At 43.0% G+C, this 15,630-nt stretch overlaps 1 pseudogene; it reads right to left on the bottom strand.

Annotated features, from left to right (window-relative positions):
- Positions 1-8,822: 8,822 nt before the first annotated feature.
- The window catches only part of LOC111210824, a 90,922-nt pseudogene continuing 84,114 nt past the window's right edge, over positions 8,823-15,630 (bottom strand).

The raw sequence follows: 15,630 nt of genomic DNA, 5'->3' as shown, positions 1-15,630 counted from the left end.
CGGAGTGAAATCCGTCTAACTTCATAACTTAAGACTTATGTTATCTATAACTTATGGTATTTAAGACTTATGTTATCTATAACTTAGTCTATCTTCGTGAAACAAACGTAATTAGTAGATCGTGAATGAGAGAGAGTAGGGGAAACTTTAGTAAGTTTCACGCTCAACTTAGTCTAACTTCGTGAATATAACGTAATTAGTAGATCGTGAATGAGAGAGTAGGGGAAACTTTAGTAAGTTTCACGCTCAACTTAGTCTAACTTCGTGAATAAAACGTAATTAGTAGATCGTGAATGAGAGAGTAGGGGAAACTTTAGTAAGTTTCAGGCTCAACTTAGTCTAACTTCGTGAATATAACGTAATTAGTAGATCGTGAATGAGAGAGTAGGGGAAACTTTAGTAAGTTTCACGTTCATCTTAGTCTAACTTCGTGAAGCAAACGTAATTAGTAGATCGTGAATGAGAGAGAGTAGGGGAAAATTTAGTAAGTTTCACGCTCAACTTAGTCTAACTTTGTGAATATAACGTAATTAGTAGATCGTGAATGAGAGAGTAGGGGAAACTTTAGTAAGTTTCACGCTCAACTTAGTCAAACTTCGTGAATATAACGTAATTAGTAGATCATGAATGAGAGAGTAGGGGAAACTTTAGTAAGTTTCACGTTCAACTTAGTCTAACTTCGTGAATATAACGTAATTAGTAGATCGTGAATGAGAGAGTAGGGGAAACTTTAGTAAGTTTCACGTGCAACTTAGTCTAACTTCTTGAATATAATGTAATTAGTAGATCGTGAATGAGAGAGTAGGGGAAACTTTAGTAAGTTTCACGTTCAACATAATCTCAAGCAAACAACAACAACAAATAGTAGACAAATGTCATGGACCGGACGCAACTCATAGAGTGGTAGGATTTGGACGAGTAAGATTGTACTTCAGTTCAGCTATCTCTGCAGCCATCGCATCCACACGCTTTCTTAACATTTCAACATCTTCCTGGACTCCAAAGACCCATGGTTGACGGAAATGGAAGCCATCATTCTACACGTAAAACGGGGAAGTATCAAAATCTGCACATAAAACCCGAAAGTATCCATAAATTACCTCAAAATTTATGCAAGTGAAGTATTTTCTCCCCGGTAGAGTATCAAAATCAGTTGGATACTTCGGGTCCCAAGACACCTCGTTGATTATTGTTCCCCCACAAGGGCATCTGGTAGGAATCCTACACTAGGCATCCTCCACGAAGCCAAGCATGTCGATGTCTCTCTTCGAAGCCTTCATCTGCCTATACTCCTCGTCTGGATGAGTCATTATTCGCTGAGCAATCGAGAAATCTAGAAAGAAGAGGGACCGAAAGTAAAGTAAAATCTGGGGTTCTCGAGATATCTAGAGAGATATTGAAAAGTGGAGAGAGAGATTCGGTGAGATAAATGGGGGAGAGAAAAAAAAATTGGGTTTTAATATGCGTCTACGTCGACTAAGCGTCGATTTTGTGGAAAGTCAAATTTCGCAAAAATGGGTGCCAAAATTCGAAATGCAGGACGGGAAAGTATTTTCGTGCTTGGAGTTTCACTTAGTTTGTAGTTATACAAAAACCTTTAAATTTTACTTTACCGTTTTTTGCGATTTATACCCGATATATTCTATTTTATATCAACGTTTTAGATGTGCTCATGTAGAAGAAATTTTGATTTCGTGAAATTTGTAACATTTCAAATCCCACGAGGTAGTGTATACAAAAAAAACACCTAACAACGATGTATTCCCTTCCCAATCGATAGAAAATGTGATCCAGATTATAAATTTTTTGACTCGAGGTGATCCGGATTTCAGAACATGTTAATAAGTTACGTCGTCTTCGTAGGACATTAATTAGTTATGTCATCGCAATTGTAGCCTAAATCACCAATCACTCCAAATCAACAATAACATTACGAAAGTTTCACCAAGATTTACAAACATATAACGAAACCACTTTATTCAGGTTTCACCAAGTTTTACATTCATATAACGCATCTTTTCACAAAGTTTTCACTGATTTTCCTCACATTCAACTACTTGAGTGCCTTGGAATCCTTCTGTTCCTTGACTGCCTTGTGATCCTTGAGTCCCCTGTGTTCCTTCAGTCCCTTGTGTTCCTTGAGTCTCTTGTGCTCCTTGAGTCCCTTGTGTTTCTTCTGTTCCTTATGTTCCTTGAGTCCCTTGAGTCCCATGTGTCCCTTGTGTCCCTTGTGTCCCATGTGTCCCTTGTGTCCCTTGTGATCCTTCAGTTCCTTGAGCTCCCTGCGAGCAGTTGAAATAGCTAGCCAAACTCCTATTCCGAATATACTTATTACGACGGGACCGTCTTTCTCCTACCGAAGGAAATCTTTTTTCCTGCTTTCTTCCCTTCTTTTTTTTTGTATTCTGGAGGTAAGGGACACTTAGCCGCAACTTCTGGTGGAACCTTCCAATGAGTCATATGAGAGACTGGATATACAGTCCTTCGATACAACAAAGCCCACAATTCAATGAAGTAATAAGTCGAGATTAAAGCATACATGTCACTCACATGTACTGGTCTATCATGCTTCAAACACTTAACGATAGCGCCTATTGCATGTCTACATGAGAATTTATCTATATCAAACTTCCTGCAACTACACGTATGCTTCGGAAAATCCACGATATAAGTCTTCCCGTCTTCTCCAATAACACTGTATTCAAGCTCAAAACTGTTCAGCGAAGTCACTGTAATTTTTGAACCTTTCGGTACTCTGTCATGCATTTTGTTCTCCACATAAGGAACCAATTTCCGAGACGGCGGTCCTTCTGCTGCATCCTTCCTATGTGTGTTGAACCACTCAGCCATTTTGTCAATAACTGTATCAAGCATAGGCAATAAAGCCATCCTTCGCGCCTTTTGAAACAGCGCATTCATAGACTCCGCACAATTAGAAGTGTCTATGTTGTACCTTGCACCGGGGAAATGACACTTCGCCCACTTTTTTACCTCTCCCTAAATTCTTTATACTGCTTATCAAACTCAGTCTCTGAATAAAGCGTCGCAACTTTTCTGAATTGTAGTGCAACCTCGTCCCTGGACTGCGCGACGCTACCTTTCACATTGTGCGATAGATGCCAGATACAATACCCATGTTTAGACATCGGATACACTTCAGCAACAGCTTTTATCAGACTTGTATTTCTGTCTGAAACAAACACCAATTCCGTCGAATCCGGTATAACAGTTTTCAGCGTCGTGAAAAACCACTTCCAGCTTTCGTTTTTCTCCCCATCAACGACAGCAAAGACTATTGGATAATGGTGAAGGTGTGGATCCTGAGCCGTGGCAATAACTAAACAACCACCTTCAACAGTCTTCAGGAAAGTTGCATCGACAGTGATGACTTTCCTCATGTATTCAAAACCTTCAATGGAGGCTCCCAACGCAACAAATAGGTATTTGAACCGGTTATGTTTATCCAGTATCAAACTTGTTCTTGTATCCGGGTTCACCTTCTCTAACATATACAAATAAGAAGACTGTATTTTGTATCCTGTCTCGGGATAACCACACATATCCGCAATAGCTTGTTTTGTTCCTCTCAAACATGTCGTATACGACACTTCCACACCCAATTTCCTTTTCACCAGACCGAGCAGGACTTTCGCAGTTGGTGTCTCATATAGTCTCGGATAATCCTTATGCACAATAGCTGCAACACATCTTGGTGTAACTTTTCTTTTCACTCCAGTACTTGAAGTTGCGCGAGAGCATGAATGCATCTTCATGTATGTTCTAATCGAGAACGCTTCAGAATTAGCTATCTTTGTAGCTCTCACACCCCATTTACAACCTTCAGCTGCTCCCCGACATTTCACCACATATCGACTCCTGTCCGAGTTTGAGATACTGATTCTGAAACAGTTCTTCTGTGATGCTCTATCAATAATATCTTTCACAGCTTCTTTACTCAGAAATTCTTGAAACAACTGAAGACCCAAACCATCTTCCCACTCTTTAACCACTGCAATTTTTTTTGCAACACGTGGGAGCTCAACATATTCCCAACTAGGACGAACACCCATAGAGTTATCCACGTCGCCCTCATTGTCCACTCTGTTGTCCAAACCAACGCCCCCTTCGCCGTCTTCTCCTTTATCAACATTAATGCCCCCTTCGCCGTCTTCTCCATTAACAACATTAATACCCCTTTCGCCGGCTTCTCCATTAATAACGTTAATGCCCCCTTCCACGGTTTTTCCATTAACAATATTCTCCACCCGTTCAGACCCCGGTAGATATATTTCTGCTTCTTCAATGCCAGTTACTAGAGTGAGTTCACCCGGATTACCTTCAACCGGATTACCTTCAACCGGATTACCTTCAACTTCGGGTAATCCACTCGCAAACTCACTATAGTTCCCACCATATGAGCTTTCTTTCTCAACTACTGATTGTTGCTCTATTACTGGAACTATTTCCATTTCTTCGATGACCTCTACAAGCAAAATACTTCTTCTTTCGTCTTTATCCACTAATGTCAGATACACATACACATCTTCATCATCCAAAATATATGATTGCCTCTTAGGTTTTACTACCAGTGGAATGTAACTCAGATTCAGCCTCTTTAAACACAGATCTATGCTCTTCTTCTTGCATATCCTCTCCTTCAAAAACGAATAAGTGATCTCATCCAATGTCTTAAAGGATATACCAGACAAACGACTATCGCTTGGAATCCATTCATAATCATCTCCAGATTTCGCATAATGTCCATCATAGTCGAAGGGTATGTTTGTAGAAGAATAACCCATTATTTGTTGTACCAAATAAAAATTATACAATTAAAGTTAATCCTAGTTATACAGTTTTGCTATTAAAGTAATACTAAGTTATACTTTTTTACACATTTTTGTCAATAGTTAAGTTTCACCTAATTACATTTTTATCGTTCACCCTATTCATTCCGGATTTCAGCTTTGATAATCCAATTCCATAACAAACACACCATACAAATCCCAAACATTCCTATCCCCTAATTGACACCCAAATATTCGAAATCTACTGCTAACAATCCCAACCAAAAGAACAGCATTTCTTCCTTCATTCGAGTCCACTATGATGGGGTTATAAGATACAGACCAAGATAATGCTTTACCTGAAGTTTATTTGACCTGGGTTGGGGATCAATTTCTCATCCACGCGAGCCGCAATCTCCTTTACAATCGAAGGATAGCTCGTATAAGAGTTCCAGGTTTCTTCGCCTACCCGCCAAATTCGAGAAGAGAGAGAGAATAGGGAGGAGAGAGAACAACTAAAACTAAAAAACAAAATGAACAAAATTCACCTGGACGAGAGAGAGAGAGAGATAAATCGCGCTTTTTCTGATTGGTCAAGTAGAGGAACATTTTGATTGGCCAATTAGAGAGGATTTTGATTGGTCAAGTAGAGAGGGGCACTTTCGACTTTAACCATCGAGGTGAAGAGTATCTTAATGGATAAGAGTATGACATATCACGTGAGAGTACGCCGGATCACTTTTTGCCTCATTAAGAGTACCTAAGCACTTTACTCCCTCTCATGGCCCAAAGTCAAATTCCCCGGACAACGAAGCGCCGAACGCATCCGCAGGATGATCCACTTCCTCACCACCATCAGGAAACCGGTCGGAACCTCTTCGGTATCAGGGGAAACAGGGATGGAATCCTAGAACCCTTGGATCTCTCGTCGATCGAGGGAATGAGCGCCTCAGCATGGGCACGTTCATTCATGCCGCTCTTCATCAAGCACATTTCCTTCTCAAACACATAGTCATCAGCTTGTGTTATCCAAAGACTTCCGACTGAACTGCGGCACTCACGGAAATCGCCCACCGAGGAAAAGGCATCCTTGAGGTTCCCATACTCGACCTGGAACTGAGAGGCACGAGTTTTCATCACCTCGACAATTTCCCTTTTGCCCTTCCTTTCCGCCTTACGGATAGGCCGCGAATGATCGCGAGTAAGTTGCGCTTCTCGCTCCAACACCTCGCCTTGCACACGAGCGAGATCTTGTTCCGCTTTCTCCGCTTTAAAACGATAGACCATAGCTTCCCTATGGCTCGCTTCAATGGCCGAGCCAAGCAAGTTAAGGCCCTGCGAAACCAATTAACGCGTTATAAGCAGAAAAAGAAACACCTAGGCAATCACAAATATTTTCGAAAACATCATACCCCGTTAATAATACGAGAACCTTCCTCGAAAACCTTTGGCCTTCCTGTTTCATTCGTTGGTGGAGGAGCATCGAAGCCAGAGGGTAAACCAGCAAAGAAATCGTCGAAGTCCGGAATAGGAACCTCGCTAGAACCGCTTCCGTCGCCATAAGCAAGGTCTGGATCCCATCCCGGAAGCATATAATCGTCCATCAAAAACTCTATGTCGCCAAGATCGATATCCTTCCCTTTGAGGAGTTCCACCCAGTCGCAGCGGCGGGGGAAGCGTCGGGGCTCTTATCATCTGGATCGGAGTCGTTCCCCGCTTCCACAGGATCGGGACACACAAACCTTAGTGCCTTCGGAACTCGTTTCGGCGTGAAAGAAGTCCAGAAAAACGGACCATTCCTAAGAAGGTCCCTCACTTCAATGATATCCTCGGGGAATGGGGCCAGCGGGTTGATGAAGGGACGATCATTTGGCAACCTCCGGAGCAGTGGGATACAACTCTCTTCGACAGACGCAGCGTCCATACGAACAAAGAAGAAAAATTTCTTCCACGAGTTGAAGTTGGAGATGAATCTCTTAACCACCGACATGAAGCTCTGAGGGACAACCCTATACTTCTCCTTATCCTTGACGAGCTGTAGCCTCAAAAGCGCGTCAAAGTGATCAACGGAAAGGGAGAGACCATGCTCGTAGCTCAGGATCAGGATTCCAACAAGATGCTGAACGGCAAGGGGATTCAACTGGCTGATTGCCACCTCGAAACGCTCCAACACTCGGACGACGATTTCGGGAATTGGAAACCACAAGTGACAACGCACTAAGAACGCTTCGTAGCAAGTGAAATAACCCTTTGGGGGGGTTATCAGCGCTTTCCCCTCGACGAGGAACCCGGAACGCCACCGTGCTCGGAATGCGGTAGAACGACCGCATGATCTCAAGGAACTCGTCGGTACTCCTGCTTGGTGCCCCTTCCTCGACCGCACGATGGGTCAGGACCGGGAACGGCTTCTCTTTGGGAGGAGTGATCGAACCGTAATGCGCAACCCACCATGCCTCATTCTCGGCGGGATCTACCGAGTGAGGCACAAACTCTATCTTCGGAACAATGAGCTCTTCATGAGCACTCGCGGACGAAGACCCTTTTTTCGCAATCTTTTTCTTGCTCGACATTTTATACTTCTCTTTTGGGAAAATAGAGGGAAAGGATGGAGAGAAAGAAAGAAAGTTTTTCTTAAGAGAAATCTTAGAGAAAACAAGAAAGTGAAAAAATTGTGAAACAAGTTACCTCTCTTCTTATAGGCATGAGAACTTACTATTCAAGCTCGGACTTTCGGATATTAATTCCATCCAACACGCCTAACTTGCCAAACATTCCTAACCGCACGCTAGGACCCTACGATGCATGGTCCTAACAGGCTGGGGGGCTAGCTGTTGGGGTTAAGAACGGACATAACGGAATTAACACCCAAAAACCCTCGGAAATCGTATTTCCGAAAAGATAGTAATAGAAAAATACGATTTTCGTAAAAAATAATCAATACGAAGTTTTTACGAAGAAGTATCCGTGAAAGCTCAAAATAGACAACTCAAGCTCCATCATTGCGAAACTACCGCACATGCACGCTATCCGGTCGCTACGTAGCAACCAAGTCCAAGCCAAAGCTCGGTCGCTACGTAACGACCAAACATCCGTTCTGCTCGGTCGCTACGTAGCGACCGAGCATTCATCCCGCACGGTCCCTACGTAGCGACCGGGCTCGAGCCAAAGTTCGGTCGCTGCATAGCGACCGAGCTCTTCCGAAACGTTGAGACGACACGAGTCCATGCATTCTCGTCAAACCTTCAATGCTATCTCCCGAAGACCGTAGCGAGCTCCGTCTATGCTTTACGCTATTCTAAATCATCGATCAAACTTTGCGGATTAATACCGCAGAGAGTTCGTTCCTTATCGAAAGTAATCGTAGTAAACGCTTCGAGTCGAAAGACGGCCCAAAGGGACCTAAAACACGACTCGAATCCCATCCTACGATTTCTTAACCAAAAGCCCGTTAACCACAGCACGGTTTACGCTTGGTCCACAAGGAAAGATAAATGTCAAGTTTCCGCGGATAAATACGGAAGTTTTGAAGATAATTGTGAAGATCGGGAAAAATGGAATATCTTCATTTTTATGCTATGACGGCTTAAGGGCAGAAGAGTAAAAGCGTAAACCGACCTTGGAGCTAGTATATAAGGAGTTCTAGGCGAGGAGCATGGGAGAGAGACTTTTTTTCAGAGCAACTTAGCACTTAGAGCAATTTAGGCAATTTTCCGTTTTTGTTATTTCGAGCTGCGACTCAATTTGGTTTAGCCGTCTTAGGGTTGCTAGAACTAGGAATCTCGCCGACAGGTCTCGAGCCCAGGCTTATACCTTGTTGTAAACTCTCATACGCAGATTTGGAATAAGATCTACTTTGCTCTCTTTTCGATTTCTTATTTTTATCGTTGTTATTCTTGTGTTCTGATTGCTTGACGTGTGGTATTAGCAGATATCCGGGTCCTCTGGGAAATTAGGGTTTTCCTAGTTTCCTTATTTAAACGGAAATCGACAGTGCGAATTTCGGTTCCCACACACTTCAAAGCAAAATGTAGATGGTTATCTCTGGATTTTAGTTGTGTTAGCTAAATAGCGCGGAGTGGAAGATGCAGTGTAAAGAGGTCCAGAAAATTTCAGTTGAAGATCCTTACTTCTTGAAGAAGAAAAAGTCTCCCAGAAGAGGAACCATAGGTTTCTTCTTCTTTTTTGTAGTCTTCGCAAACTACCCATTTTTTGTCTACTTTGTTTCCATCAAATATCTGATCCAGTGTAGGATACTCCTTCGCCATCTTCCTCATCAGCTCTTTCCTCCTCTCTTCTTCTCCATTTCCTTTTTCTTTCTTTACCTGAAGTTCACAGACTTGTTCATATCAGATGCACTCTTCGCAGCAGCATCAGCATCGGTTTTAGCCATCTTTGATATGCTCTTATGTAGCTCAGCCTTCAAATATGCCAAACCCACCTCTGTATCAGACTTATTGGTTAATAGTATCTGGTTTAGTGGTTTGGTTAGATAGTCCAGTTATTTACAATCTTATACATCTGACTATCTATACATGTAACTGTACATTTTAATCAATAAGAGATATTTTGAAATTATTCTCCTTCTTCTCTCCCAAGAATGCTTGAACGTAATATGGTATCAGAGCTAATATTGAGCTCGATTTTCGATTGATTCTTCTCGATCGAGCTCGTGTTGTATCATCCGCGCAGCTCCGGTAGCTTCTCTAGCGATCTCAGGTCTGGATTCTCAGACTTCACGAGCACTTGTCGGTGTTGATCTTTTGGATTCAATACACTTTCCCTTCTTTATGAATACTTCCGATCATCCTGGTTTTGTTACTCAGTTCTATCAAACTTTGATGATTGGGAAGCTGCGATGAAGATAGCTCTTGATTCGAAGAACAAAATCACTTTCGTGGATGGATCGTTACCTCGTCCTATGGAATCTGATTTCAAATTTCGCATCTGGTCTCGATGCAACAGCCTTGTTAAGTCATGGATCCTTAACTCGGTATCGACTTTAATCTATCGTAGGATCCTTCGTTTAAGCGATGCTACCGATGTGTGGAATGATTTGCATAGTTGATTTCATATGACAAACTTGCCGAGAACTTAGAATCTCACACAAGAGATCCAGGATCTACGCTAAGGATTTTCCCTCTCTCGGATTACTACACTAAGATGAAGACATTGTGGAGTAACTTGGAGAATCGTGAAGAACCAGATGATCAATGTACGTGTGGGAACGCAGTTTGAGCTCAACAAAAGGCTAAACGTGCTAAGATTGTCAAGTTCTTTCGCTGGATTGAATGAATCGTATGATGTGATTCGTCGTCAAATCATTATGAAAAAGACTCTGCCTTCTCTCACTGAAATTTACAACATCTTGGATCAAGATGACAACCAGAAGAGCTTTGCTACTACAATCTCACCTGATGCATTTCAAGTTTACGAGACTACAGCTTCACCTCAGAGCACCTCAAGTATTTGTTATGTGCAGTCTGGTGCTCACAAAGGGAACCCTATATGTTCCTTCTGCAACAAGGTTGGTCAAATTGCCGAACAATGCTACAAAAAACATGGCTTTCCTCCGGGTTACACTCCAAGAGGCAAAACGCCTGAGAAGTTTCAGAAGCCTACACCTGCTGCTCCTCAGGTCAATATGTCTACTAAACCTGAAGCAAAGTATGTTCCTCTTGACAATCTGATTGGCAATCTCTCTAAGGATCAAATCCATCAATTCATTGCTTTGTTCAGTTCTCAACTTCATAGCAGCAACACTTCTGGTACATGCGAAGCATCCACTTCTAAAAATATTAATGATATTCCGAGTATCAATTTCTCTCAATCTACCTTTTGTTTCATTGGTATTCTCACGGTTTCACAGAATATGCTTAACAATGATTCATGGATTCTTGATTCTGGTGCTACACATCACGTAACCCATGCTATAGAATTGTTTGTTACTTTGGACACAAACATTACGAGTTTTGTGAATCTTCCTAATGGCTCTATGATCAAGATCAACAGTGTTTGCAGTATTCAGCTCAATAAACACATTATACTTCGGAATGTTATGTTTATTCCAAAGTTTCTCTTAAACCTCATCAGTATAAGTTCATTGGCGACTGATCTTGGCTCCAGAGTCATATTTGATTCTTTTTCTTGTGAAATACATGATCGTACCAAGGGGTTGATGATTGGTCAGGGTAGAAGGATCAGGAATCTGTATGTACTGGATGTCAAAGATACTTTTGTGAAAGTGAATGCAGTAGTGGATATTGGTACTTGGCACAACAGAATGGGTCATGCTTCTTATGCAAGACTTGACTTGATCTCGGATAGTTTGAGAACAACAAGGCAGAAGAATAAAGGCAACTCCTATTGCCATATATGCCATATGGCAAAACAGAAGAAACTTTCTTTCATTTCTCCAAAAAACATGTGTAATTCAAACTTTGAGCTTTTACATATTGATGTTTGGAGTCCATTTTCATTTGAGAGAGTGGATGGTTATAAATATTGCTTGACTATAGTGGATGATCACTCTCGTGCTACTTGGGTTTATTTACTACGCACTAAAGATAAAGTAATCAAGGTGTTTCTAGCGTTTGTTGCTCAAGTTGAAAACCAATATAATGTGGGAATCAAAGCTGTCCGATCAGACAATGCACTAGAGTTAAAATTCTCTGCATTTTTTCAAAAAGGACATCATTCCTTACCTCTCCTTCCCTGAGACACCTGAGCAAAACTCAGTGGTAAAACGTAAACGCCATCACCTGTTGAATGTTGCAAGAGACTTCATGTTTCAATCTCAACTTTTTCTTGCTTACTGGGGTGATGTGTCTTGACTGCAGTCTTCGTGATCAATCGTACACTGTCTCCTCTGCTTGGTACTAAAACATCTTTTGAAATTTTAACTGGTAAGGTTGCTGCATATGGTCAGATGAGAATGTTTAGTTGCTTGTGTTAAGGTCCTACATCTCCTAAGAAACGACACAAGTTTCAACCGAGATCAAATGTTTGTGTCTTCTTGGGCTATCCTTCTGGTGTGAAAGGCTACAAACTGTTGGATTTGGAAACTCATCGGATATCAATTTCCAGGAATGTCATCTTTCATGAAGACATTTTCCCCTTGGCGTATACTCAACAATCTAATGATGTATTGAAACTCTTCACACCATCTTCTTCTTTGTCCTCAGGTAATATTCATCCATTATGATCATCACCAGAAATTTCTCCATTTCCTATTCTACCATCACAAATGTCTTCTCGAACTTGAAAACAACCTGCACATATGCAAGATCATCATTGTTACAACTTGGACTCAAACATTCCATACCCCATTTCATCTTCTTTCATATTCTAAACTCTCTCCACCTTACTTATCTTATGTCAATAACGTCAGTAAGATTCCAATCCCTCAATCATATTCTGAGGCACAGAACTCTAAAGAATGGTGTGAAGCAGTTGATAAGGAATTTGGAGCAATGGAAGCAACTAAGACTTAGGAAGTTACTACTTTACCTGCTGGAAAGAAGGCAATGGGAAGTAAGGTTTTGTATTCATTGAAATTCAATGCAGATGGTAGTCTTGAGCGTCGTAAGGTATGTGTAGTTGCAAAAGGTTTTACTCAGAAGGAAGGGTACAATGACATTCTCTCCTGGCCACAGCTTACAATAGTTAGATTCTTGTTGAAAGTGTCTGCTTCATGGAGCTGGTTTCTTCATCAATTGGATATATCCAATGCATTCTTGAATGGAGAATGTAACACCCCAAAACCAGCCCATTTAAAATTTTTAAATGCAAATGGGTTCTCTGCAGCCCAATTAGAAAACCCTAGGGTTTTCCCTTTCTCTTTCCCTTATAAAAGCAGGCCTCCACTTCTTTTTCTCTCATCAAAAATCTAGAAGCGAAGCCCTGCAGAGAATTCCCAGAGATCAGAAGCCCTAGCCGTCGACTCCTTCTCTCTACCCCGCGCCGCCTCTCTCTTCTTTCTCTCTCTTCGCCGCGTTTCTCTCTCCTCTCTCTCTCTCCTCGCCGCGCCTCCTTCTCTCCTCGCTCTCTCCACGCCACCTCTCTCTCTCCTCGCCGTGAGCAGCCGCGAGTGGTGGTGGTAGCCGTGTGGTGACGTTGACCTCAGATCTCACCTCTCTTGCATCTCAGATCCAGATCTAGGCTAAGTGAGGTGTTCTATTCCAGATCTTGTTCATGATCTTTTATATTGTTGAGTGAGGAATTAGGATGGTTTAGATCCTGATTGATGTTAGGTTGATAGATCATATTGCATAAGAACGTTCATACTGATTAAGGACAGTAAATGGATGGTTTGTTTTGATTGAATGTTGAATGATTGTTTGGTCGATGATCTATTCTTGTTTGTGGTTGATCGCTAGGATGCTTAGAAAGAATTAAAAGTAGGTTAATAGTAAACGTTAACCGGTTGATTAGATGAATGATAGGACATCCGTGAAATGGTTGTTGCCTGAATTGAGTGTGACACCGAGAACGGGTGGCGTCTAAAAAGGAAAGTATGAAAGAGTCTACAGAATAAGGAAAAAGGAAATGATAAGAAGAAGGAAAGAAGAATGAATGATTAGTAAAATTACCTGGGAAGGGTGGGATAAATTACCCGGGGAGGGTGGAAAGAAAGAAACGCGGTGGCCGTAGCGTTCAAAAACGGCGGAGATGCGGGGCCATAGCATCGGATAAAAATGGCAGGGTAAGAATAGAGGCGCCGGTAAGATTGAGTCACGCCGAGTCTTGGCGGGAAGGGTCGTAATACACTGCAAAGGCGGTCTGTACCCGAGGAACTGGGCGACGGGCCTACCAGGGCAAGCGACTTCACAGGAAGCAGCAAGAAAAGGGGAGGAATGGTCCGCTTGAGCTGTGTAGGTCCTAAAGTCCTAGGATGATGGGAGTCTTAAATAATAAACCGAAATCTATGACTTGAGTGATGACTGAGTTCATTACAATGCTTGATTTGTGAAATGAAACTTAGTAACTAGTTAATAGGTTGCATCGAACTGAGTGTAGTGACTAGACGGTTCTCGTTTCGCATTGAGCCGTATAGAGGCTCATGGGGGAGACTGGTCTAGAATCGCTTCACTGAGTATTAATACTCACCCCCTCTTTTCCCTTTCCCTTTTGCAGAACTATAAGTGGAAATGTCAATGGTAAGAAAGGAAATGCACCTGAAACTCATGGGACCAGAAACGGGACACACGGAGATGTCGGAAAAGTAGACATGTGTGTCCTAAACCCCGTGCCCAGGAACCCCGGTTGGAAATGGGAAAGGGGCGGGTGTTTCAATTGGTATCAGAGCCAGGTTAAGGTCCCTTAATACTAACTTAAGGGATCAGCATTTCCCACCATTGCCCATTTCCCTTATGGTTCTGTTAGACCGTCATAGCTAATGTTGAAGGAGAATTCGAACAGCTCAGAGTCTCCGGCCGAGATCAGGTTAACAAAAAGTCTTCGTACTGCGGTGTAGTAGAGTTTCAGAGGTTCAGGAATGGGTAACAAGGAGTTGTAAGGCAAGTATACAGAGGGATTAGGCGCCTAGCGCGGAAAAAGAGGAAATGGAAAGTCGAACTTACGAGCTGGAGGGAGACGTCTCGCCGACGACACCGCCCCACACCGGGCCGGAAAGGCCGGGGAAGGAGAGCCGGACGCAAGGCGGAGGCAAGCGCAGCTTCACGGAGGAGATATCCCGGCAAAGAAATAACTTAGAGTCATTCAGATATCACAGTGAAGCTTGTACCCAGTAAAAAAAAACGGGAAATGGGTGTGGGCCCCACCACCATGGCGTGGGTCCACCGACGAGGAAGAAGCAAAGCGGGCGGCCAAGGGATTGCCGGCAAGATAGTAGGAGAAAACCGACTTCAGTTTGTGATAACTAAGCTGAGGATCATCTTGGGGTAAAAAGGATGATGGAGGATCATCTTGGGGTAAAAAGGATGATGGAGGGTCATCTTGGAGCAAAATGCAAAAAAAAATGCTAATAAGGATATGGGATCTTCATAGGGTAAAAAGGCTGACGGTAATAGGGATCATCATGGGGTAAAAAGGATCATCTTGGGGCAAAAAGGGATGATAAGAACCACGCCGGAGATATTGTCGTGGAATGTTAAAGCAGCACTAGTTGAGAAATGATTGAAAACTGTCATCTATGCTTGACTACTATTATGTTCTGATCAGATCTTTGTTTTTATGCTGCAGAATGTCTTCACCAGTGCATCACGAGCTCGGAGAAAGACGCATGCGCTATGGACCAAAAGGGACAAGGGCGTACGCCCGCAAGCCCTACTGTGACGCTTGGGGTGATATGGTACCTGCAGTCTTCCCAGATGAAGAGGAAATGGAGTTCGCGGAGCAGCCGAACGCCCCCATCCAAGAAACAACTGTGAGGCGTCAGATTTTGATGCCCCATTTCCAGCGAGCAGCCGAGTACAGGCGATTGTACCAGGGTCAGGGTACTTTCCAGTTTGCACCTGAAGTGGACATGACACCGCCCACAAGGGGCCGAGGGCGCCCAAGGAAGACGGGGCCAACCAGGGAAGGTCCGGGACCGATCAGGATGGAGGACAGTGTACCAACGAGGAAACAGGGACGCCCAAGGAAGATTCCGAGCATTGATGCAGAGAGTCTGAGGAGCATAACCGGAGTATGTCGGTGTGGAACATTGATGCAGGCCAGGCAAGGACCGCGCTCAGTCCGGGAGTACACAGAGGAATTCCTGGAGTCAGCCAAAAGATGCAAGCCCAAGACAGCGGAGGATTGGTGCCGGTGGTACAAGGCCGGACTCCGCGAAGAAATTTGGGGCAAGCTGATTGGTGTGTTGGAACCATGGGAATTCGCCTTG

The sequence above is a fragment of the Brassica napus genome, chromosome A3 (genome assembly GCF_020379485.1).
Source record: "Brassica napus cultivar Da-Ae chromosome A3, Da-Ae, whole genome shotgun sequence".
NCBI classification, from domain to species: domain Eukaryota; kingdom Viridiplantae; phylum Streptophyta; class Magnoliopsida; order Brassicales; family Brassicaceae; genus Brassica; species Brassica napus.
This window is presented reverse-complemented; position numbering and strand designations above follow the sequence as displayed.